This window comes from Siphateles boraxobius, unplaced genomic scaffold (assembly GCF_051911475.1).
Source record: "Siphateles boraxobius isolate OS27281-9 unplaced genomic scaffold, OSU_SipBor_1 48, whole genome shotgun sequence".
Taxonomy (NCBI): Eukaryota; Metazoa; Chordata; class Actinopteri; order Cypriniformes; family Leuciscidae; genus Siphateles; species Siphateles boraxobius.
Window position 1 is genome coordinate 2,596,992 of NW_027509119.1, and position 27,729 is coordinate 2,624,720.

The window sequence follows — 27,729 nt, forward strand, 5'->3', positions numbered from 1 at the left end:
ACGAATGCCTGCATTGAAAGCCCTGGTGTACTGCGTTTGAAAAAATGAAAGTTTACAGAGTTTCAGTGACATTAACTACTATATTTAAAGTTGAATATAATGTATAATAATGCAATGGGGCAACATTTGTTGGTCCTGATAATGCCAAATGTCTGATTTTACCAGTAAAAAAGGGCTTACATTATTTAGAAGCTATGCAAAGTATATTTAACTGTTTTTTCAGGTTCAAAATCGTGAATATTTTTATTGTTGTCACCATTGTTTTACTGCTTAACCTGTTCTCTCTTAGGTTTCAGCTTGCCTAATTCTAATTGCATGTTAAAACTCAGTTTTATTGTTCAGTGTGTGTCAATTGTTAGTCAATACAATAGTCAATTGTTAATTTACATTACAGAAGGTTCAATTAAATCTTGAAATATTGTAAATTGTTAATGGTTTGGAAATAATCTATTTGAATTTCATATAATATTTTTTTTTAAATATTGTATTCGTATCGTGAGCTGAGTGCATCGTTACACCCCTACTAAGAAGTGATGCTTGGGAGCATAGTCTGAATCTGTTTTTATTGAATTGTAGGGTCTGCAATTTATTTGTAATGCAGTAAATTTGCTCTTAACTGATCAGTACTTGACGCATAAGCCTACTATTACTGATATAGCTGGTTAGTTTGTTTTGCTGAGAACTTGAGTTTCTTATTAGGATTTGAATTGTTCGAATTAATGTGCTAGACTCTTTCCATGTGTCTTAAGTAAAATTTATCTTGATTTTGAAATAAAGTAACAATGTATTATAGGGCTCAAATATTCTACTCTTATTAAATGTACCATTGTTCTTCTATAGTATCCTACTAAACTGACCGACAGCTTCAGTTGTTATAAAAGGTTACAACCTTGATGTAGGTTATTATAAAGGTTACTTTCTGGGTAACTTGGTAAATTTGAAGAAACGTTTTTCACGAGACTTTGACTTTTTTCCATATTAGGGAGTGGAAATGGCTAATGCTCCTCCGCCGCCATCTACCGGTGGCTACTTTAAAAAAAAAAGTTCTTTACCTCAAAGTTTTAGTTTTCGTTCATCTTTAAACTTAATCTGGATATTTAGAGCTTTAAAGTGCTGGGAAAAGTGTGAATCACTTGAAAGACCTTAAAGTGCTTGAATTTCACTCTTATAAGGTTGTACGGAAAGAAAAAAAAACATTCGACTATTTCTGCCACAATACCATGGTGCCAGTTAGCATTGCTATATTAAATCCATGTTGAATGTTGGTTATTTTTGGATGGAAAATCCTTTAAATTCGTTTATTACGCAATGTTTATCCTGGTTTCTAAATCAGCGCTGTTTGATCTGGTATCTATGGTTTATAACAGAATTCTCTGCTGAATTTAAATGCTTTCTCATCACATCTTCCAGCGCTGTGTAGTAGCGGTGTCGCGTGAACGAAGATTGGCCCGCGAGTTAACCTGTTCTGAGCTCGCGCTGCACTCTCTAGTATTTCTTTAAGGCGAGACACGGCAGGCAAAAGCATCGTATTTTTTTTCACTGGTCAATTTTGAGATTTTGGGATATTTGTCTTCAATACAATGCCTCTTTCAGACTTGTGGTGAAAAAAAGTCAGAAACACACATTTAGGTCTTTATTTTACTACACTTTGTCTGTTTGCGTCTGTAGATTTCTCACAAATTCATCAAAAGTTGTCGTTATAAATCATCCCTCTGCTCCGTGATCGCTGTCATCACACACACCGTTAGCAAGCTCTCTCTCTCCTGAACAATACTGCCGGATCCAAATATGGTCATTTCCTTTTTATCAGCAACCAATCGCGAAAGTAAAAGGGGGGATTTTACTCTAAATGCGCAATCTCATTGGCTTATGCTAAATCTTTAAAGCCCGTTTTCTCAAAATGACTTTTCTCTCATACTCTAAGTCTGAAATCTCCACTTCAGTACCACCTATATACACCAAACTTTCCAGTCTTGTACCTAGTTATATTAAGACATTTACAGAGGGATTTGTAAATATATTATTCCTAGCCTGATTTATATAACATTTTATTTCAAAAAACATGTCGAAAATCTTTTTTTTTTAAGGCTATTGGCAGTATATTCTGATTTACAGGATAACAAAAGTAGATGTCCATAAATCCCTCTGTAATTTTTTTCCCATCTAATATGTGGACACAATGAAAAAAATAATTTTGAACCTGGCTTTATCAATACTGTTTTTTTTATATATGCAAATTAGTGCATATTTAATTAGATAATGTCTCATTTGCATATTTAAACATTAAATTACAGAAAACTTACAATAATACATTTTTTCTCATCTTAATGTAGGTAATCAACTGGCAAAGTTTCATGGTGATATCTGCTAGTTAAAAAATGTACCCTATTCACCTGGAGTGTCTCGCCTTAAGCTGATAAACTGTCCGCAGCTCAAACGAGTAGCGCGCTTTCATTTAGTTCGCCATTTGATGTTTCTTATATGCAACAGAAAATGGCAGCTCTTTTCAGTTGGGCAACATGGTGGTAACACCAGTGCGACCTCTAACAAAATTTAGTCGCACCAGCAGGAAAGCCCAGTACTATGAAACTTACTTTACCTCCAAACTGGGCCCAGCCCAAAAAGATTAAATGAAGTGAAGCTGCAAAAATGTCAGTAACCCAATCTTGTGCTGGTTCCTGGTTGTGTGGCTCCTGCTGTTCTACATATACTTTCAAAGGATCCCATTTTTACAAGCAAATGGATGAAGTTGCGTTTTTACCAAGGCAACTTTTTTGTGCCATATTTCAATGTGTTTTATGAACGTGTAATTACAGAGTAATTTAGGGTTCGCAAAGAAGCTGTTGTTGAAGGATTGGGCAGCACAAAATATATTTGACCCGTCTTCAAACCTGCAGCTTGTGAGTAAATGAAGCGCTGTTGATCATTTCACTAGTGAGGCGGGCATATATACAGTCTTAAAAGCCCACCAGCAAGTAAAGCTCAGTGTAATTATAAGGGCTTGAGCCTTTTAAATAATCCAAATTATGGAAAGTTTTTGTAAACATTGCAAGTGGGCTACAGGGAAAATGAAAATAAAATGATGTTCATTAAACATTGCTTAAAGATCTGAAGGAAAAATGCTGTTAGTTTTAGAAATCGTATAAATAAAAATGTCTTTTTTAGTGTGGACTTGATTTCACCCATCATAAATCGATTGGGTTGTGAAAAGTGACCTTTCAATTCCAGAATGGATGCAGACTGAATGAGAGTTTGCTGAGACATTGCAGAAGTTGCTGTTTTAAGTATTGTCCGCATGAAATCAAAATTGAGCCCATTTACTTTTAGTGCACAATACTAGCCTCATGGTTAACTATTAGTAAATGCAAGTTAATACACAGAAAACAAAGTCAGTCAGCCACTACTTCTGCTTCATCCTAATTAAAAAAAAAATCTTTATTTTGATGATTGATTGTGAACATCTTTGGAATTACATTAGCATATGAAATGTTCAAGAGGGACCTTTTTTAATTTAATTTTGCCTTTAAATTAGTCTCTTTTCTGTTAATAATAATTTTGACCATGCTTGGCTCGGCTTCAGCACATTTTTAAGCTTAGGCTTTTTTTGTATGTGTTAAACCAGTTGATTTAAACGGGGTCTGCTTGTTTTGCCTGTTTTTTGGTTGTTCATCATAGCCCGATGGTCAGGATGTGGCAAGCTTGGCAGGTCCGTCCTCTGCAGAAAAGTCTCTTTCCTTTGTGAAAGCATTGTGAAATCGTCCTCTTTCGTCTGCACACATAAACAGCCCATTTGACTGGTGATTTCAAAGGGCTTTAAAAGCTCTCCTTAGGCCTCGAGTTTCCTTTTAGGGTCAATAAAGCAAGACTCTGAGCAGGACAGGAGAGACTGATACAACATCATCACCAAATAAACACAGTAAACTGGTCTGGGAGACTTAAACTTCTGTTCTCAAAGTGGTTTTGACAAACACTTCAGCGACGTTTTTAAATATCTTGTTTTTGCTAAATGACTTGTTTAACCATGGCCAGTTGATGTGTGTTTGAGCAGGCGGCACAAGCTACTCTTGTTCTCTATATTCAGAGGATTTTCTTGGTAAGATTACAGTCTCATTTTGAAGCCCCATTAAGAGGGAGTTCTCTCCACTCAGGATTAATCCAATCTGGCACATTTCTGTTGGGAGAATCCTGTCTGGTCCTCCCAGACACCCCATCTGAGTGAGGACTGTCTCTGCTGTCCTCATAGTGACCGGACCCAGTGCTCTATTATAGTCAGCTGATCAAATTGTGTATCTTTTGCATAAGATGATAACTTGTTGCAAGTTAACTTTTTGGCACAATCATGAGTGATACCTCTAATTGTTTGAATTTGTGAGAGCTAGTGTGCTAGCTTGTTTTTCTAAACAAACTGTGGTACGGTTCGGATTTCTGTCCAATGAATGGATGACCTTAGGTCACGTGTTTTTTTTTGGTTCACCACCACACCAAAAAAAAAAAAAAAATCAACATTGTTTTTGGTCCGAACCAAAGCAATTGAGCAAGCAGACTTTCCTGATGTGAATACACCCTTAGTGATCTAACTTAATATTTTTGCCTGGAAGTCAGTGTTGTTTTTGTTTGTTTAAGGTATGTGGTTAACGAGCTCAAGATATTTGTGTTTAATTCTACGATGTGACATTGTGTTTGTATTTTTAAAGCTTTTTCTTGTCTTGAAAAAGGTGGTTTCTGACATTAAACGTCATGATGGTGAACAGAAAAACTCATCTACTCACTAGTCCGCTTTTACAGTCTCATTGTGTTTATAATTATTATATGTTCTTGCTAATTATTCTAACTCAGACTTTCCGGGAGAATGTTTTAAAAAAAGACTCAAGTTGTCGGAAGCATAGTGATGGTCATGCAACCATGGTGTGGTGCGTTTATGGCCTACATTTAGCTTTGTACTTCTGCGTTTAGACTTTAAATTCACAAATGTTGTGCAAGATTATAATGAACAAAAACATGTACGAATCTTTTGTTGTTTTCTGCAATAATTCAAAAGCCAATCAAAAAAAATCCTATTGGGTTTTTGTTGAGGGAACCGGGGTGATGCTAACTTCTGAGTTATATCAGACCAATAGGATAAGTGGTAAAAGAAACGCCACCGATACCAGTAAGCTCAACTATATTTTGTGCATCACTATTACATTCTCAAAAGGGGCATTTATTTTGACTGAGCTTTAGATTTTTCATCAACCTTTGTGTTTGTCTCTTAATATTAAGCTTTCCAGTGAGTTATGGGATACAGCTGACTGATAATGGTACAGTAGACGTTGCTGTCAAGCCTTGCAAACCACACTCTTGTTGCAGCTGTTAGCATGTAACTTGTGGGATTGGGTGACAGCAACGTAGGAATGTGTCCATTGTATCCCAGTACACCAACTGTCCCCCGAAATCGTGATAAACCAATTCCCCATAAATGCTGAGCTGGACCTTTGACGGCAAAACACAAGGATTTTTGGCTTGATCTGGCATTTCATGCTCTGAGTTCTGGAATAAAGGAATACAATAAAATAGGGGTGTATCGATACCCTCATATCACGAAAGTGAACTCGCGGTATGATATTGTTGCAATACTCAGACGTATGATAAAAGTTAACAATAAATGCACTGTTGATTAAAATGGTAAGTTTGGAATTACATTGTGTGTGTAAATGAATAGTCTTGGACTTGGTGCTGAAACCCAAAGCACAAAACTATAGAGACACCGGAATAACAATATTCATGATTCTGAGGCTGAAAATACTGAATTATTTTAGACAAACAATTCTTGCACTCTTTCACTGACTAGATATATTTAAAATAATGTTGGCCTCTTTATACTGGTAACTTAAGAAATATAGTTTAGTGTAGTACTGACACTAAAACTCTGAAAACTGGAATTTTTTCTCACAGTAATTTTTATTTTGGGTGAACTATCCATAATACATATTGTTGCATTTTTATATTGCGATATATTGAGACACGATATATTGTTACACCCCTACAGTAAAATTAATATGCATTTGAAAAAATAACTAATTTCATGTTAAGTGAAACATCAGTATTCAAGAGACTAATCTATCTTTCATTTTTCTTTCGCAGGATTCCTTGGACTTCACAGCCACATCTTCAGCATTTTTAGCTGGATTTTAACCTTTCCCATCTGAAGACGGCCATGGAATCGGTAAATCCCATTTTTCTTTCTTGTTGCGGCTAATGATGGTTTGACTGTTACTGGCTAGTTCCTCGTTTTTGGTGCTACAGTTGGGTATTAGTAAACATAACTGATGCTGTAATATCTGTGTGTCAATGTCAGGGACTTTGGCTACATTGGGATGTTTATTCTGAATTATCTTGAGATATTGTTTTTATCTCATAGCTAGTTTGGGAATACTGACTATGGGCTTTGAACTCTTGGTTTTCCCTTTGGTTAAATAGTGTATATGTTTGAACATGCAGGTTTTATTTGTGAATGTGATGCCACTGAGTGTGTTGGCGCCCCTGCTAGTACCAACAGGCAGGTGTACGGCTCAGCTCTGGAATGTGTGTATTAAGAGCTGGGCTTATTGCATGCCTGGGCCCTGCCTGCCACCGCTTTTGTTAAAGGTTTTTGTTTTTGAGTGTGGATTTGCTTTCTCTCTGTGATGTGTACGTAGAGGCTGTTGTTTAAATGGGTCACGTCTTGCACTGCTTCCCTCTCCAGCACGCAGGTCATGTGACCATGCAGTGCCAACCTATGAGTCTGAAGAGACTGTTTTTACTTTCCACCATGAAAGCTAACATAGCACAGGCAATATGCTGTTGTGTTCTAAGAAATGCCTTAAAAAGAAGTGTTCACTTAAAATTACAATGTTTTCATCACTTTCTGAACATTCAAACCAAGACTCTGTAGAACACAAAATTAGTAAATTAACATTAAAATAATTGGGGCAAATGCTGTTAAGTGCCAAATGCGACAGATTTGACCTGTGCGTTATATTCCTACATTTATTTAACTTTGTTGAAATTTTAGTGATATAATCACACAATAAATCGGTCATCATTGGCTTGTGCAGTGAGATCAGCAATGACAACTGTATAGAAAAGTTTTTGTCGTCTTTGCTCCACGTGACTTGAGTCAGACAGGAGAGAATGTTTTCTGTCGGCAAGTGACGGTATCAAATTTTCATGATAATTGCCGAATCTTTTATCACGGTATATGGTATTATCACAATATTCTTAACTAATGAATTAACCAATGCTAACTAATGGAGCTTTACTGTAAAGGATTACCGGACAATAATAAAGAATCAGAACATTTTCAAGGGCATTTCATCTAGCATGTTGTAGTCCAGATTAAATGTAAAAATTATGAATAATGAATATAAAGCCTATTTAGTCTAAGTATTTGGTGTTGTGATAAACACCATTATGATTGCAAAAATCTGGCTGTTAAATATTTAAAGGGCATCTTGCAGGTTAGAGGACCCAACGAGTCAATGCATAGAAAAATAATGTAAGATCTAGATTTTCTTTAAAATATACTTATAAATAGGCTACATAGGCTTCTGGAGTCGTTTTTGTGAGAGAATTTTACTTCCGCATCTGAAAATGGGCGTGACGTAACGGACGGGAGAGCGGCCTATTCAAACAACAGGAAACAATGGATCGTAATGACATTTCGGACGGTGAGGAAATTGTTCATACTTACTCGTATGACGGACCACAGCCATACAGTTACGAGCCTGCAGTCGAGAGAGCAGGGACAGGCCAGGATTAATGTTAGACAGAACAACGGTCAGAGGAGACACACTGAGGTGTGTGTGAGGAGAACCAGTGGAGAACAGGGCAGGTGTCTTGGTGAGAGACCAGTGTTAGCTTATAGATACACGTTCGCTTACGATATACACTGTGCTCACAGTATTGTACAGATTATTACCATCCTATATCAGTTAATAGCAACTGTTCAGATCCGATTTGATGGAGGGGTTTGCATTTGCAATAGAGATGTTGTCTTATTTAAATTGTATAACATGGAAATGTGTAGCTGATCAGGCGAATGTCATGCTCATTAATAATCGTCCAGACTAACGTTAAATTTAGCGGTTTCTCATCGAGAGACAGAGAGATATTTTTATTCCTGATACACGTTTTTGTTCCATAGGTGCGGATGTGTCTATGCATTTAACAGCATGTATTGCATTAAAATAAAGTAACGAGAGGAACTTCGCCCCAACGTAAGGAAGTAAATGTAGCCTACTTTGTAGACGGTTACTACCATAGACAGTAAAAGGTTACTACCCACCTCTGTTGGGCTGAGATCACGGTCACGGTGCTCTTCTTCTGTTGTTTGTTTACACTATATAAAACACTGGTATCCTGTCGCGCAGTAGGGGGTTTCATTCATGTTAGTGACACCTTGTGCCCCCGACAGGAAAATACCCTGCTGCGCGATCTGTGACAGTTGGCGCGCCGTCAATTATGACGCATTGGAATTGCGCGAAAATAACGATATTTGAAAAAGTAATTTTATGATCGAATTTCGAACGCAGTTCGACTATTCGAAGATCGCGACTCATCCCTAATGCATAAAATATCTATATTTATTGATTGATAAATTGTTACACCCCATCATACAGATGGTCACATCCACCACAGCTCTCACTTTCACAATTGATGCAGCCAGTGGTATATTTGACAATGCCATATCTGAATATGAAAACTGTAGTGGATGGGAAGAGCATTAGTGAATAACAACTTGTGCGTCTGATATTTAAGATAATCTGCTTCTCTTCTTTTATGTTCCACCCAAAGACATTAAGATTTTTTTTTTGGTTGAACTGTTCCTTGAAGTTTTGTACGTAGCATGACACTGCTACAGATGTGAATGCGGTTACTGCTTGGCACACAGGCTAACAGACTGCTACAGATATAAACAGCAGTCAAGATCTGTTTTTACCCTCGAAACACTGATAATTTCCTCCATTTTTTTTGTCCCTGTGGAGCTCTGAGTTCTTCTGGTGTTTACCTCTTGAAATCAGACCATATCTGCTTACCGTCAGTAAAAAACCAAGAAGACTGATCACAAAGCTCATTATGCCGGCAGCGCGCTCTGTGTGTGTCCCCCCCCCCCAAACCCCTTCCACTTCTCATGTGATGCCAGTCACATGGTTTCCAGGCACCCAGAGCAGTAAATCTGATTCAGATTTTATTTTTAACCACTCTAAATCCACCGCCATGCTTATGGTAAGCATAGGCTCTGGCTTCAACCCTCTCTACCTCCTTTTCCCCTTGAACCCTATGCACCACATACCAAAGATCTGATCATATTTGCAGCATTATCTGCTGAATGCAAGAGGGGCAGCGTTAGGCGCTGCTACAGATGAAAGCTGCTCATTACAAGGACTTTTTCGTGTCCTCGCCTCTTTCTAGAACAGCTCCGTCCCTCCGTAAGATTAGTCTGCAAAACTCCAGTGGGGGAAATGCAGCCTTGCCAGTCAAATTACATAACTCTCATAGCCAGGCTTGAGACAACTATAGAGGCTTTGTTCCCAGGTTACGCCACCTCCTCCTTTCCCCTCTTGGCGGCCCAAATGTTAATGTGGTATTGAAAGAGTCTGTGTGCTTCTAACAGGCTCAGCTCTGTGGGTAGAGAGCAGAAAACTTGCATCATTAACGTGCACATGCTCGTATGCGAGCACAGAGATTAGAGTAGCAATCGGGCTCTTCCTGTGAAAGAACATTTGGGTTTGCAACTTGGACAGAAGCAATGAAGCCTTCTCTGCATTTTGGGCAATGGAAGGGTCCCTTTCTAGTGTTTGAGTCGGTAACACTTTACTTTGTCCTTGTTACATGTACCATAGTAATAACAGTAAATTATGCACAATTACATGCAACTAACCCTCAAACAAACCCTAATCCTACCCTAACCCTATAGTAAGTACATGTAGTTGCTTAATATTACTCAGTACTTAAATGTATAATTACACTGTAACAATGACCGTTGACTTTTGCGCTGGTCCATTCTGGTGCTAAAATGAGTCAATACCAAGCAGAAATGAGAAATCTTACTGCATAAGCGGGCTTGTAACACATGCGATGCAGGATGAGGCTGATTTGAATCTGAGTTGGTTGCTGTGTTCGCTGTATTGACACATTAAAGATGGGTATTCTATGACTGCAATTTGCATACTGATGAGAAAGCAGCTTTGTTTTGCTTAGAACACATTTCCACATTGCCAGGGTTTGTACAAATTAGGGATGGGCATTTTTTATGATTGGCTCATAAAATATAATATTGAATATTTATTTAAATGACATTTAACGAGAGAGTTTTTGTCACCATTTCTGAACAAGCTTACTATTAGGCAATATACACAACAAGCGTACGTTATATCCTAAGGTTTTCTTTTAGTTAAAAACATTAAACAATACAGTGCTATGCATAAGTTTAGACACCCATGCTAAAGTTGCCTAAAAAGAGGAATAAAAAAATCATGTTTTGGAAATTGATCTTGATGCCTTAATTAAAAAAATGAGGAAAAATCCAACCTTTAAGGACACCGATTTTCTTTGTGAATGAATAATGTATCGTAAATAAATAAATGTTCTTCCTTAAAATTAGAGATGCACTGATTAAACTTTTTTTAGGCCGATTTTTCATGAGTTTGGCCTGCCGATATCGATTTTAGCCGATTCCGATTTCATTTTTTCTAACCACTTTTCAGCAAACACAAATATTTATTTTCTATCTTTTCTTTAATTGAACACTTTACGTAGAACATAGAACATTTTTTTGAACAAATTAAATAAAATAGAACTATATTAATTACTACTTATGGTGTGGGAAATTCACACATATCTAAGTGCAGTGTTATGGTATCGAAGAACCATTTTCATTTCCAGTGTATGATAACATGTAATGGCAATAAAATAATATATAAATTGCAAATAAAAATAAAATAAATATAGCCTTGCAGTAGGGATGCACCGAATGTTCGGCAACTGACATTAAGTAGAATAAGTAAAAAGACCGAATAAATTTGACCGAACAATGACGTTTTTGATGACGCGATCAAATAGTAACCAGCGTAGAGTGAGAGGCGCGCACTTTATAAATGCAGCCAACATGCCCCCTTTGAGCAGATAACAAAAGAGAAGCTCATCTGATGCATCTGTGCAGACGTTATACCCTTACTTGCAGCACTAAAGCGTCTTTTAACCCTCTGTAGTTGACAAACGCGCCGGCGCGTTTTGCTGGATTTTTTTCACATAGCAGCAAAATAGACTTAAATACTCCGTCATTTATGGTCACTTAAATGCAGACTTAAGAAATATGAAAAAAATAAAATGTTAAATGTCTACTTGAGTCCACTTACAATTGAAACAAAACTGTGCTTTTGTAAAATAAAGAAAATAAACAGGGTGTGCTTTCTGCCTCTCCGTCTCCGTTAACTTTTTTTCTGGAGCACGTCTCTAAACAAAACTCAGCCAATACTAGTCACACAGGCAAAGGCAATATCTTTATAATAATTTAATTGTCTACTTTTAAATGATCTAATTCAAAACGAAAACAAATATTCTCTGTTTATGTAATCTGTATGAAAAGAGAGAGATGTCAGTCGTTCTCATGGCAACTCCTTATCTGCTAATCGCCACGGAGAGCGCGCGCTATATTGAAACCCAAATGATCTGAGGCAATCCATGCAAACCTGTCAACGTCCACGATTAAGTGTATGTAAACCGCAAAAGTAGGCTTATGTCTAGGACAGTTATTCATTTGTTGTGGGTTCATTTTTGCACTTTTCAATGTGCTTTTTTAGTTACATTCTTTCAGCAGTCAGTTATAGGCCTAACATAAAATTGGTAATTTTATTTTACTAATTTATTTATTTTAAGTTATATTGTGCTTCTTTTAAATATCTGCTGCAATGTTTAAAAAAATTCAGTGTTAAATAAATTGTATTTTTGCAATTAGATTTTTTTTTCTCTGAAAAGCAAGACAAAATAGTAAAAAAGCATATTTTTACTATTTAATTAAATGCAATGGTGAAAAAATTGGCAAAATAAATGGAAAACATGTGAAACACAGTGTTCGCGTCGGGGTCCTAATGAGTCTGAAGGGGGGGTTGTATTCGCTATAACAACCGCCTCGCTCTACATTATCCAGCTTATTACATGGCTACCTACCAAATAAATCAATAATTTTACACAAAATATTGATTTAAAAAGGAGTTTATTAATTTAAAAACGATTGCATTGCTCCCGCTAAAGAAAATAGTCCGTTCCGTCTCTACGGTCAGAATCCATGGCAACGCTCTGGTTTTCATGGCAACGGTGTGTTATACTTAAGTTAGCAGCGGTCCGTTATCAAGAAATAACAGGCCGCATTCTACATTAGAATTCAACTTTGTATAGTGTTTCCGATTCCGATGTCTCTTGAGTTCAGTGTTGGACAGATCAGTTGTTTTAACCATTCATTAAAGTGAGTCGGTTTAAAGAAGTCATTAACGTTAGTTCGCGAATCGGACGTGTCATTAACGGACCACGGCACACGTTGTGTGATTATACAGGCAGTTTAGGACATCACATAAGATTTGTGTCAACATAGAAAACATTTCATCACTGGATAGATTTTTTGTTTGTTTATTGAAAGTGTGGTTTAAGATAAGACAATGTTATTTTAGCACATTTGCAACCAGTGGTAGTTCAGAAAAAAAAACTTCGGTCTTCCGATATTCGGTCTCAAAGATATCTAGTCGACTCAATTCATTAATATGCGCGAGGGAGGAAGAGAGAGCAAGACATTTTGAAGACGGTGTGAGAGTGCGCGCGACCGGGGCTTTCACTCTCTCTGCTCGTTCTCTCAGTTAAACAAGCGCAGCAGTCAGTCACCTACATCACTCACCGGTCAAATACGGCTTTGGCGGGACAAAAATAAGGTTTAGAAAGACTGACAGAAAACAGGGCGCAAGTTCCAGTTTTTTTGCGCTTGATGTTTAAACTGACAGGACTTGCAAATTGATTACCCGGACAAGTGACTTTTGTGCATGGACAAGTGAAACATAAATTTACTTGTCCGAAGGACAAGTGCCTCAAAAAGTTAATGTCGAGCCCTGATTGAGAGATGATCTTATGGAAAGTGCCCCATGCCAATCTCTAGGTATGATGAAGGGAATGTGATGATGTGGGATATTTTATTTCCAAAGGCCAAGGAAACTTTATCAGGATGCATAGTATCCTGATAAAGTAGTAAAAGTCTAGTAAAATGTAGTACAATTCTAATAGTATTTTATTTTTTGAATAATAATAACAACAGATCGAATATTCGAAAAATCGAATATTCGTGCACATCCCTAGTACAAATGAGGCAAGCATAACGGTGCGATCACATTCACCATTGCTCGGCAAAAGTTAAGAGTGAAATCCAATAATTCCAATAGGAGTTTCTTATGAGGGCAAACTCATTTTCGAGTTGGTCGCGTGAATTTGCTATGCTGACCCACAGAATGATGCTTGTTTTGAAAGTGAAGATAAGTGAGAACTGCTTCATACATCTCAACGTTATTGCCAGTGGACCTTTTAATGTTTACACGGAAATTACAATTCCTCTTTTGCTGCACAAGGGGTTTTTGAGCAGTATTGGTATGCAATAACAATGCATGGATGCACACTTCACAATCTACCGGAAATAGTATACCATCTGGGTACTTTAGCATACTGTTTTCAGCGTGATTTTGGATGCACTGTATGTCCTGGCAGTCATTGCTCCGGTTTCTCATTGGTTGCATTGCATTTCATTTAGTGTTTCCTCTAGGTTTTTTTCCAGCTGTGATGGCAGGCCCATTTCCCCAGGGGGAGGGGCGTCGCGCATGAGTGATATTCCCATAGGCCACGCCCCCTTGTCCCAGGTGTTTAAACCTCACCTAAGTATTATAATAAAGGCTCCAATTTAGAGCGGCAAAGCGATTATGCGCATCCCGTGCGCAGAATGATGCACTTGAAGCAATAAACCCAAGTCACAGCTTGCAGCGCTTCGCATTGAAAAGTTCAAAGCACAAAGCGAAGAGATATTTGATGCTTGGTGTATTATATCTATGCAACCGTTTATTGAGCCTTTTCTTTTAACAGTTTTTATTTTCAGTTACAGTGCGCATGATGAACAATTCATAGTGCTCTCTACTCCAGTGCTGTAATCTAAAAGACAACCGGGAGAAAGGAACACGATTTAGAAAGCGCAATAAACTCCAGCAAGATAAAGTCATTCTATATGCAAACCAAACACCTTTTTCTACAAAAAAAGTATAATAATGGGAACATTGATCTAGAAAAGAGTCTCATCGCGTTACTGTCGTAACCGAACCCGACGCGCTGTTTTGAATGCTGAATGGAGAATGACTGAGGAGAGATGAGTTTCCATTAACTTTAACTTAACGAATATTATTATATATATTATATAATATATATTATTATTAGAAATATTAATTTTTACCTCACATTATGCTATCAAATGACTTCAGAAGTCTTGGAATGTAGTGCACAAAAACTTTAAGGTGCTTTACAATGTTTTTTATACCTTTAGTGGGGCTAAACAACACAATATTGGACCTCACCGAGAAGCTGCAGCCGTGGCGGGATGTTTTTTGGTGTGGCGGATTAAACACTGCATTTATTTCAGTCTCTCCAAGTCAGCTCAATGCTGTAATATACTCTGTTTAGACCAGACACGCTGAGAACGTGTTCAGAGCTCAAGTTCAGAGGAAGTGCTGTAGGTTGGTTGTGGGTGTGGTCCTCTTCCTCCAGATTGCATGTAGCACTTATGTGCAAGGAAATGCAGCTTTAAACTCTCCAGTTGTCTCATCATTCATCTCCCTTCTCTTTTGGCAATGGGACGGACGTGTCCATTTAGTAAATGAAGAGACGCTCGTATCTAGAGGGATGTGCTGCCAAGACTATAGAGCTGGCGTTTGTCCTTCTGCTTATGTCCCACGCTGAGAGAGATCATAAAATCTCTGAGACTCATGATTATGGGTGTCTCGTGGCTATCGGGAAGTTAAGACGAGGAACAAATCATAGTGAAGGGTGGGATTTTTGGTATGTCAAATCATCGTGCACAATATGTTGCTCAACCAATGTTTTGTCCTTGGTCTAATTTTAGTACACAAATCAAAACTAGATGGCATTTGACATCCTTTTTTTCATGCAACCACCTGGTTTGTTGATACTCTGTGATGCATGATTCAAGTCATATAGTTTTATCTCCACAAGATGTTTTGTTTTTGTGGTGCAGCCCTAAAAAGAAAGCAAATTTTTAGGTGTTTCCCTCAGGCCTAGTTGAGTCGCTACCGGTCTCGAGCTTCAGACCGTGATGCAGTGCTATGAATTTACACAGCATCGAATAAATACTAAGCCCACATGACAGACAAGAGGCCCAATGAACTACAAAACCCAATGGAACAAATTAGATTTTTATGTTCTAATCTGAGCCAAAGAGCCCTCCCATGGTGCCTCGGGGCAGTCATGATTTTAGCATGCTGGTTCAGCTGCATGGGTCTCCGGCACGGTGATTAAAGAACACGGAGAACTGCGGGGATGTTGCATTGTTTTCCATAGACGCCCTTTCAACTCAATCTGCGAGCTGTAAATGGTTTCTTTGTAAATGTAATGTTTTATCTTTACTGTGAAAGTAAAATGGAGGAAGTCCTCGTCCCTTTTCTAATATAGGAAGTGTATGAAATGCACAAACCTGGCCGTAGAGTTGAGGCTTTAAGTTTGTGCATGTGGCGTTTGCAGAGAGCTAATAAAAAAAAGAGTTCCCATCCTGCATTTATCGTGGCAAATCAGTTTCTCAGGTCAGATAATGTTTCATTTTCTCTTTATTAGTGTTGTCACGACACTGGGATTTCAAACTTCAAAACGATACCTTTTTTGACACCACAGGAAAAACTGCCATACAGATATTTTATTATCTCATAATTTCTTGATAATTTGGGTAATTTTGCTGCAATAGCTTGCACAGGGAGGCTTTGTTTGAAACTGAACTAAATTTGACAAAAAAAGACAATTAGCCTAAACAGTCAGTTATACAAATAGAACAAATAACTGTAAATGATAGCACAAATAAATTAAATTAGAATAAAGAGATAAATGAAATAACCATGGCTTTAAGTTTTTCAGGTGGGTCTAACAGTAGGCTAGTATTCAGGTAAGAAACACTACAGTAATTAAATGTAAAAAATAACACTGGGTAGTCTTCATTGTAAAAACTAAATACAGATCAATGCTTACAATTAAAGTTTACAAGAGCAGCAAGCGCTTTTGTTTTTGTTTTTTTGATTAGCATGACAAACTGCAGCAGGTTTATTTAAGAGCTTATGCACGGATCCAATATACTGTTACACAACATCTTTCTGAACTATATACTGTCCCAAACTGACTGTTATTACCTGAATACTCCCCAAGACGGGCATTTTGACATAATGATTGGTGATGTATTTGACCGCTTAGCGCAATACACCACAAAAACACACATGTGGTATTTGCGAGCTGTTTGAGATGCAGATTTATGTGCGTGCCACTTATAAATCAGTGGTGTGAGCGTGAAACCTGCATGAATGTGTAAAATTATGTGCAATACAAGAACTATTCATCTGGAGTCTATAAGACGAGTGAGTGAGAGGAGGCGGGTTTGTCAAATTGTAAATCGAGTGAGCAGCTAGAGAGGGATCATGCATCGATACAGCAGAAAAGAGTATTGAAGCCGTTTCATATATTTCAGTATAGATGTATATCGAAATATCAATATTTTTAACAACACTACTCTATAAGTTTATAAAGACAATTGTAGAATCATTAATTCCTGAAAAGGAAAAGAACAAGCATAAATCTGAGCTTGTATGTATGCACTCCTGCTCTCCGCACCCCCTCCTTTTCATTCCTCAGTGACGTTTTGGTTTTCCCCCTGCTTCCTTGCATTTGTTTCTCCTTCTCTACATGGCATATCACTCTCACTGACTGAATCACGATGACTGTGCTGTTAAAATGTTGCTGCTGCTGCTGCTGCTGCTTTACTGTATTTCCTGATCTTACTCTGTTCTCACGGTTTTATTTTGGGTTTGACAACAGAATTCACTATGTTAAAGTGTCAACATAAAATCAATCACAATAGGCCTCAATGTACTGTTCTGGTATTATTGTGAGTGATTCATCCATGCATGATATTCCAAATAATTTTTTTTTTGTAATCTTTCATAAAAATCGAATAACTTGCTCACCTGAGTGCTTCAAGTTTCTCATGATGAAGTTGAAGAGAAAGCATTATAGTTCCCAACTCAGATCTTACTTGTATTTAATGTGAGAGTGGATTTTTTTTGTCAATGAATTCTTGCACCATATTTGAGAGCTTTAATTGCAGAGCACCTATTTTAAGGAGCTGCTCCGTGAGATGAGAACTTGTTCGCCAGCATCTGACCATAATGACCTTGTTTTCTCATTGTTTATGTTAGACAGGCTCTGGTTTCAGGAAATAGTGCTGTTAACATTTTGTTGAGATATCTGAACTCCTGTGAAAGGGCTGAGACGGTGTTCAATAGGCCTGTAACATGAAAGCCCAGCACCGGGCATCGAACCCATCCCGGCCTGCTTAGGCTTTGCCAACACCGAGCTCAGTGACCTTCCTATCTAGTGTCCCTCATCTGGTCTCAAGCCAACAGCACTCTTGGGATGGACTGTCCTTGTTTATAACCCTTCAGTGTGCATGCATGCTGTTTTCTTCTCTCATTAGAGGTGCTGACCTTTGCTCACTATGATAATTTCATGTGAAAACAAGAAATTGGGTGAGAAGCTGCTTGTTACTTCAAATGTCCAGTGTCCTGTTGTGTAAATATTGTCAAATGTTGCATTAATCAGCTTGTGGCATGTTCTGTCAAAGATTATGGTCCGAACTGTGCTCGCTAGCCTAGGCCTTGAGCATACTCTACATTATATGAATGCAAGTTTGGTGAGATAATTGTATGTAGCCTAATTGAGCAATTTTTATATGGGAATAAATGCCTAAATTAAAATCTATTCTTTTTGAAGTGATTGTATCGAAGTGTTAAAATATCGATTGCCTTGAATTTCAATAAATGGACAAAAATCATGAGAATATTAAAAATATCTTAATGGCTGGTTTTCCCGTGGTATCAAAAATGGCATTGAATATTGATATTTTTCAAGGTATTTTACCGAAGTTGTAATTTCCACTATTGTGACAACACTAGTTCCTACACGCCTACAGTAATTGTATTGTGGTGGGTAACATGAGCTCTCTGTCTGCACAACTAATCTTAATCACTGCTTCAACTTTGTGACATTTGTCAGTGGCCACTTTCTTCTCAAATTGCCAATTCTTGTTGAAAATGAATCTCTTCCGGATGCTTTGTTACTGCAAATCGTTCACACGATCTGCACTGTCCCACCACTGAAGCAGATAAAAGGTTAGAAGTCAAGGAAGCGTTTATTGAATAAACCCTGTTGTTCATCTAATCTACTTTTTGTTTGGTCTCTGTATAGAGTAAAGATTTCTTTATAGAAAGGAGGAGTTTTATTGTTCTGTTGAATGTTTTAAAGCCGCTCTTATCTGACAGCATTCTTAAAGCAGGTGGGCATGTTTGTGTGCATAACCAAACCTCACTTACGTCTCGCTGAAAGAACTGTGCTCGCTTATGTTTTGACTAGGGAAGGTTCGAGCTCCTCCAGATGCAGGTGTTCTTCATATCATAGGGCTCTCAGGCTGTGAATCCTGCCAGCTGAATGAACAGAACCAGCACAGAATAGGCCTGAGGAATTTATCTTTGGAATTGCAATTGACTGTTCGCAAAGCCCGCCCCCTTTAGTTACTGTTGCTATGTCCGACAAGCCACGCCTCTCTCTCACACCACACCATGTTCTCACGCAATGAAAATACATGGCGAAGCAGAGAGGACACTGACAACACGCTAAAGCCTGTTTTATGCTTCTGCGTCGAATCGAAGGCGTACCCCCGCAGACCCCTCTGCGTCGCCGCGAACCCCTCCGCCGTAGCTCGACGTGCACCTTCAAAAATTTTTAACTACGCGTCGAGGCGACGCAGACCACAAGGGCTGTGATTGGTCAGATGCACCGCGATCCAGCTCAACCTGACGCAGAACCATAAAACGGCCACGACGCCGTAGGAGTGACGGCGTAGCTACGCCGTGGAGTTGACGCAGAACCATAATGAGGCCTTAACAGACAGGACAGACCAGCTTACTTTTGATATGAAACAAAGTCTCAACTTTGGTCATTTTTTAACGAAATTTAAACGATACATACTGTTTTGTGGCTCTTTAATGTGTCTGACAGATCGCTGTAGAGCCTCAGTTAAAGCTGCTCGTGAACCGATCATCTCTTCCTTCTAGTTCATTTATAGCATCACTAAACATGAATGAACATAATAAGGAATGTTTTTTTAACCGCAGAAAGACGTCAGTACTCTTCGTTTTTCAAGTTCAAATCCTCCAACGTTAATCTACTAACTCTCCTGACTGCTTTGTAGGACAAAAATGGCAGATTCGATGGATGCCGGATTATGATTGGTCAGATCGCCTGTCAGTCAAACTCCATGCGAAGGGACAATTGTGGCATTCAGTGCTTTCCTTTCTTGGCTTGCAGTGAAATGTGTTACTGCAGTGCTTACTGGGTACGGCTCAGTGATTCATGTTGAATACTCACACTAAATGTGCAATAATTTTGTAAGCAATATAAAATTAAGCAACATAGTTAATGTAGATGTGATTTTAACGTTTAATTTTTGGTAATTTAGTTTCAAACAGAATTTATATCAGATGAAATGTTTATACTGTTGTTTTAATAACAACTGATTTTAATTTTGTGGCAACAACAATTTTTTGGTGTTGGAGAGTTAGTTATTTTAGGGATGTTAATTTCATTGTTTTGTTTTTCCTGACCGTTAACATACGCTCGTTAACCGACAAGATTATTAAATTATAATAGAGAAGTGTCTGAGCATGAAGGAATAAATAGACCTATAGGCTAAATATACTTAAATAATCACTTAAATAATTAACAAATAAAAAAACTGCAAAAAATAGCTTAGTTTCTTGTAATTTTTGTGACACGCTCCACAAACTAGTTTACGGAAAGGAACCTGAAATGGCAGAAAGTGACATCCTGCTTGTTTTCTTTATTTTACAGAAGCACAAGGTTTGTTTTTGAGTGTACACAAATAAAAATAAACCCTTTACAGTTTCTAATGATGTCTTACTCTTATCTGTATGACCATTAATAACAGAGTATTTTAGTCTGTTTCCGCTGTTAGGAAAGAAAAAAATTCAAGAGACACACACACACACACACACACACACACACACACACACACACACACACACACACACACACACACACACACACACACACACACACACACACACACACACACACACACACACACTGTTCCAACATCACAGCCTGTTCATTACCAAAATATCAAAAGTCAACAAAACATAAAAAGTTACTGTTCAATTGAAATCGTCCGTATTACAATCTGTGCCATTCAGCGTGACCACTGCCCCACTGTGTAGTGCAAATCCTAGTATACATAATAAACAACAATTTAGCATCCAAATACATTACGATTATGGAAACATTTTGATTCTTGCCAAATGAGAGCGAGGCTACGTGAGCCCAACGCCTGTTTCTGTTTCAGTTTCATTATGAATTCGTTTTGACTTGACGATATATTGCTACTTATATTCTTGTTCTGTTCTGAATAGTTAAATTGAAATTTGTTGTTGAGTGAGGGGAACTAAAATAGCTGTTTTATGCACGCATATTTATGTATTAGTGTTTTGATAGAAAATATATGTAGATGAAGGTTGTGGTAAATTACAGTTATATTGGTGCAATATTGGTTATATTCCTGATTTAATTTATTGAAAAACAGTCCGAAAGCATGCTTATTTTAAACTTTATTTACTTTCACATTTAACATTTTTAATCTACTTACTAATTAGCTATAATGGTTGACTGGTTAAAATAAAATCGCAATATAGAGCAAAAACATAAATATAGAAATATATTGAATTTCATGAAAAGGACTGATTTTTTTTTGTAAAGAAACATTAATATAAACAATTAATATTTTGAATCTACTTAGCTACAGTGGTTGTCTGGTAAAAAATAAAATCACATTTTTAAGCAATTTAAAGATAAAACAATATAGAAATATATTGAATTTCATGAAAAGGGCTGATTTTTCTTTTCTAAAGAAACATTAACATTAACAATTGACATTTTGAATCTGCTTAGCTACAGTGGTTGTCTGGTTACAATAAAATCACATTTTTAAGCAATTTAGAGAAAACACAATATAGAACTATATTGAATTTCATGAAAAGAGCTGAGAGCTTTTTTCTTCTTCTAAAGCAATCATAGAGTTTTGTTTCAAAACTTGAGAAGGGGCCGGGCATTCTGGGCATCTGTGGGTAATCAGCTGCTCAGAGATGGAAAGAAGTCACAGTTCGACTTTGTGTCCATTCTCTCTGCTGGAGCCGATCAGGGGCCGTCAGCACAACAGACGAGTCGACAGATGGACCTCCTCAGACTTAACCCTTCCCACGCCACACACTCCCCATCTGTCCAGCCTTGCTTACTCCACCATCTTACTCAGACTCCCTGCTTTCCTCTCTTCTAGCCTGTCCGAAGTGTACGTGAACTGTCGAGGTCTCTGATGCAAAAGGACATATGGCCGCCACTGAAAGAGGAAATCCAAAATGCTCCCCTTGTCTGCTTGTTCTCTCTCTCTTTTCCCTACATCCTATGCCATGAAACATCAATAGAGGCTTGTTCTTGCTCCGTGTTTTTGTGTGCGCAGACGTGCCACACCCTGGGATATCGGTTGGCAGGCATCCATCTCGGTCAGATGACTTGTCTGTGTGTAACACTGTTTACATGGAGAGGTTGGGCGGCATTGTGTTGTATTCCAATTGGTCTCAAAAGGTTTCTTCTAATAGCCTAATGGTTTTATTTATATGTTTTTTTGTAGCCATTGATGAATTGTAAACGCATTTGTACTTTTTGCTTATCGTTGTCATTACAGCAGGGTCATTTTTTTTTATTGTTGTTCAGTTCTGAGCAAATGTTGCAGATGTGTTGCCCTCTCTCTTGGGTTCAATTGATAAGGACTCTGGGTAATTGGTGCGCAACCTTCACCTAATCAATCACTGATTGAGCAATGAACTTCACACCTGAAAAATTATTTTGATTCTTTTTGTGCTCACTTTTATTGTTTAACCTTTCACCAGTGCTAAGGTGTTTAGTAAGTGCATAGTTATCTCTTATTGTTGAGATTACTTATCAGTTGCTATGAGGAAATGTCATCATCATAGCAGTGGGCGACTCTTGAATTATGTTAGTCTTTCATTGTCAATGTCTGTTGGCAATGGGGCCATTTGAGATCACTCAAATGCATTGATGCAATACTAAAAATACAAATTTGAGTGCAGACCGTAAAGATCATGTCATTTGCCACCTAATTCAATTGAATACTGCATTTAAGTTTGAATGCTTACTAGCAACCAATAGTACAACCATTAGAAGAATCCAACAATACAATTGTTGTCAGTATGAGCATCTTTTTAATATGTAGTGGTAATCTGTACTTGTATTCAGCTGCATAGCAATGCAGATAGAAGAGCACGGAATTGATCTGTGCAAGGAATGAAAGTTAATGTTAGAGATGCACCGATATGAAAATTATGGCCGATACGATACATCTTTATTTTTAAAAGCCGGTAGCCGATTTATTGGCCGATAGATTTAAACCCAAATTTTTGTATAATTTTGAAAGCCTTATTACAAAAACAAAAGTCTCACCATTTTGAATACATGCCTCAAACACAATTATGACGTTCTCATTATAACTTTATGTATATGGCAGACTTGTGCTGCACATGATGCACTTTACTGTATTTCCCTTTTTTCAAGCAATTCAAAACCATCGTGGCGAAAAGTGAAGTGTCTCAGCTGAAGGAAGTAATCCATTATTAATCGGCTTTAAAGATGTCGGCCAAATTTTCTTGTTGGGCCAATAACATTATTAAAATTAAAAATGAACATATATCGGCCAATACCGATATGGTGGCCGAAATATCGTGCATCCCTTGTTGATGTTTTGAATCAACAAGTGTCAGTGCTTGTGGGATTTCCCTGAGGCCCGGTCACATCTCTAACTGAGAGAAGCAGAGAGCCTGAAAATAAAAAAAGAGCTAAATTAGATGGGTGTCAAGAAGGAGACTGGTCTCAGCTCTTTTCAAGCTTTCGTCTTTGTGCGCTGCTGGGCTATGAATGGGAGCTCTGTGTATTATAGGCCCAGTGCCCTGACCTTTGTCCTGAAAGGAGATCCTGGGGTTGGCCAATGTCATATTGCTCACCCCTCCTGCTCTGCTCTCCGTATTACTTTTTGTGCGGCTCTAGTTGTAATTTCATTCAACCACCCTTTCAGGGCGCAAGTGGCCTTTTCCATGACCTCTCGCTGGGTCCTCTGACTTCTCAATGATAGACCGAGGAGTTTTACACCGTTCCTAAATCCCATTGTATTGTTCGCTGGACAGAGGGAGAAACAGCCATGGGTCTTTTCAGCCACAGATGTGAGAGTAACGGCTGTTGCTTGGCCTCAGAAATGCACCCTGGACTGAATGAACAGTTGCCAATAGGGTACAAAATGAACACTCACCAAGCAAATGCAAGTAAAAATCACTTACCAGTTGACCGGGTAACTTTCATCCTCCTAGGAGTACATCTGATACTTTGTTAGTGAATCAAATCAGAGATACACAGTGTACTAAAGAAATGATCCCTGACCATTGCATGTATTGAAACCTTCTTTTACCCATGTTGAACCTGATGTTTAGCTGAGGAAACTAAAGGGTTTTTCCCTCCCATTTTAACTTCTGTAGCCCAACTACATGATAAAACACTCATGTCTAGGGCAGTCACGATTCCTCGATTTAAAAAAATTCTCGATCGCAATTTACCCGTGTCAAGTGGCGCGTTCCACGGACGAGAATCCATGAACCGAATTATTGCACCGTTTTCTAAGCCTACGCAATATAATTAAAACCATTTAAAATCAGAATATAGCTTAGTGCTATTGTGAAATCACAAAGGCTGCAATTCAGTTTAATAAATATATGCACTTTTTTTCCACAGAGAAGCACAACGCTTTTAACATGTTATGTGCACACATGAAAATTATTAAAGTACCTCAGCTCTCTGCATGTGCTGTTTGTTTAGGTTTCCAATAACGTGCATTTATGAACCCAAACAGTCGGACGCGGTTGCACTGTTATCATTTATACGCGTGGAGCGTCTCGGGTTTCTCAAACTCCATCTCCGCATGCTGTGAGTTTGTGTTGCTTATAACCTTCTTTTGGGAACGCAGTGTGCGCCATTTTAGAAGATTTGCAACGCAACTCATTTGTAAATCTTACCGCAAATTAATTTTACCTGATTAATCAATGGAATAATTGGTAGAATACTCGATTACTAAAATTATCGATAGCTGCAGCCCTACTCATGTCTCTAGGTCAGTAAAAAGTATAAGAAACAAAATTTAAATGGGTCATGCTGGTTTTACAGATGGAGTTCTGACGAACTGGATTACAAATCAAGTTAATGTCCGCAGGGTCACTGGCTGGTGAAATGTTATATTGAAAGATTTCCTTTTACATTGTTTACTTTGCAGATTAAATTGTCTGCCATTCTACAGCAGAGTGTGCCAGACCCCTGCAGTGTCAGACTTGGAAGGGGTTTACTACCCTTGTCACCAGCTCTTGTTTGACTTGGACTTAGTGCCAGGAGCAGTCAGAAAAAACCCCCAAAAAGACCCATTAAGTGGGTTTCTGTTTTTACTACTTTATGTGCTGTGTTGCGTATATTTGCCGGTCATACCAGGGCATCAGTGGAATACTAAATCAAACTGAGCTCATTTTTAAATGTATAGATTAGAGATGCACGATATATCTGCCACCATATCGGTATCAGCCGATTTTATCGTTATCGGCCTGATAAGAAAATTTGGCCGATAAATAATGTATTTCCTTCAGCTGAGACACAGATGTGCACTGTTCTCCATGATGGCTTTGAATTGCTTGAAATATGATTGGAATCACTTAAAAAAAGGAAAATACGGTAAAGTGCAAGTCTGTCATATAGACTACATACAATTATCATGAGAACATTATAATTGTGTGCTTGGGATATGGATTTTAATGGTGAGACTTTTGTTTTTGTCATCAGGCTCTCAAAAATTATATAAAAAGTTGGATTTAGATTTTTCGGCCAATGTATTAGTTATCCGCTTTCAAACATAAATAATTATCGGTATCGGCCAAAATGTTCATATCGGTGCATCCCTAGTATAAATTTATCGTTATTCCTCGTCAATTATACTCTGAAATATTCTTCATGGATAAAGAAATGGTTTGTTGCTTTTATGTTCTTGCTCCCAACCTCTTTGGCCTAAGAGCAATGTGTTGTTCCTGTCATTTCATCGTGAACTGGGTTCTGAGAGCGAGATGCACGTCTGTTTATGTTTCCAGGGCTCTGTGAGTCACAGTGCCCTAGTCGCTTATAGCCTATTTCTGAACTGAAATAGCATGGCGATCTTCGCGTTTCTTTCAATACCTCTCTTCCTCTCTCCCTCCCTTTCCTTTACTCGAGAAAAGATGTCTTCGTTTCCTGTGAAATTACACTTGCTGTAACCACTTTATAGCTGGATGCCATGTTTTTTAGACTTTCTTTTCAAACCACTCTTTAAATGTTTACAATATATGTGACATCATTCTCATTCAATATATATTTGTACATTGAATATATATGTGTATATATATATATAAATGTGTGTGTATAATATATTTATATATATATGTAATATGCAAAACGAAAAGTGAGTAGATAAATGAAAATATTAAGTTAAGTTTACCTGAAACTTTTGATTTACACTGACAATTCAAAATTAATACAAAAGAAAATGTGTTTTTTTTTTTAATGTTTTTGTTTACCATTGTAAACCGTAGGATGCTTATTGGCTATTTTCACTCCCTAATATAAATTTTTTTCACTCGTTTTGCTTTTTAATCAATATTAAGACATTATGAATGATAATAAGTAAAGTTAATTTCATCTACACCATAAATTAATCTCAGTGCTTTATTGTCAGCCCCAGTGTCAGTACCAGATCTGTGTTGTATAACTCAAGTGTCTCGGTGCGGCGGCCCTCAGATGTTAGTCTGGAGCCCTGTGAACTTAAAATATAACTGCACATTGTAATATCTGTATGTTAAGTCTATATATTATTAAATAATTTGTCAGTATTACAGTTATTTTGGGGGGAAATTTAAATAATTACATTGCAAGCTGATTTAAGGTGTGCCCATAGATTTTCTGCTTGCGCTCCTAAAATTTTAAGTCAGGCGCTACAGCGCTCCTAAGTTAAAAAAAGTCTGGAGCCCTGTACATTTTTACATTTAAGTTCAACAAACTGTGGGACAATAAGTAAAGTTAACTAAAAAGTGATATAACATTACATTATAATATTACATGTTTTGATTGCAATCTTGATTGCAAGATTTCAAATTGAAAGTGTTTCTGTTGGTATATGCTTTCTTTCTCTCTATCTGAGCTTTGACTGATCTCTCTCGCTGTTGAAGTCCGGACACATTTTAGAAACGAGTGTTTGCGTTTCTGAGTTGCTATTTCACGTATTTAGACTCTGTTTTTTAAATCCATTGCGCTCCTTGTAGTTGTTTTGTAAAAAAAAAAATGTTATATCTTTAATGTTTTTTGTAAATAAGTGATCTTAAAGTAAAAAAACTCTCTCTCTCTCTCTCTCTCTCTCCCCCCCCCCCCCCCCCCAGGGTGGGCACATTATCTCTCTGACTGTAAGAACTCCATTATTTACTGAGCCCGTCCTAATATAATGTTCCATTAGATTGCATCAGCCATATTTATTACTGGGTTCTCTCTCTCTCTCTCTCTCTCTCTCTCTCTCTCTCTCTCTCTCTCTCTCTCTCTCTCTCTCTCTCTCTCTCTCTCTCTCCACTGACTCTTTCTCTCTCCCTCCCCACTGACTCTTTCTCTCTTTCTCTTCCAATCTCTCTTTTCTCTGGCCAGTGGGAATAATGTCTTGACTGGGATTTGGAAGGAGTCTGGTGTTTAAAGGAGTCTGGTGTTTAAAAGCGCAAATCCAATGATATACTAGCAAGCATTGTAGAGCCCATGTGTGAAACCCATGACTAATTTGAGACTTCTGTCATATCAGCATGCGTATGTACTATCGTCCTATGTACTATCCAACATGGTCACAGCTGTCGATTTGCACAAGTCACTTCACTTTCTGATGTACACTTCCAAAGAGAGCACTAAAAACCAAGCGAGCCACTGTTTCACAGCTAATCACAGTGAAGGCCTGTTCACACCAAGAATGATACATATATTGGCGTCCAAACCAACGGATGATATCATGGTTAATTAGAAACATTCACCACAGTCTGCTACTTTAAAAGTCGTGTGGTTTCTTATTGGCTTTCAACGTTTTTAACATTCGTCAGCTGGAAATAACAGTTTAAAATAATCATTTTAAGGATGTTGTTTCTCTGTCGTTATCATTATAGTTCATTGTAGTATGCATGTCTCTATTAAACGATTATTAAA

General features: G+C 37.8%; 1 protein-coding gene across 3 annotated transcripts in view; it reads left to right on the plus strand.

Moving 5' to 3' along the window:
• The window catches only part of ankrd11 (ankyrin repeat domain 11), a 166,205-nt gene that overhangs the window by 42,157 nt on the left and 96,319 nt on the right, over positions 1-27,729 (plus strand). For all 3 annotated transcript variants that reach the window (XM_077201489.1, XM_077201488.1, XM_077201490.1), the window contains exon 2: positions 6,121-6,202. The gene's annotated coding sequence lies outside the window, so the exon portion shown is untranslated. The remainder of the gene's footprint in view (positions 1-6,120; positions 6,203-27,729) is intronic.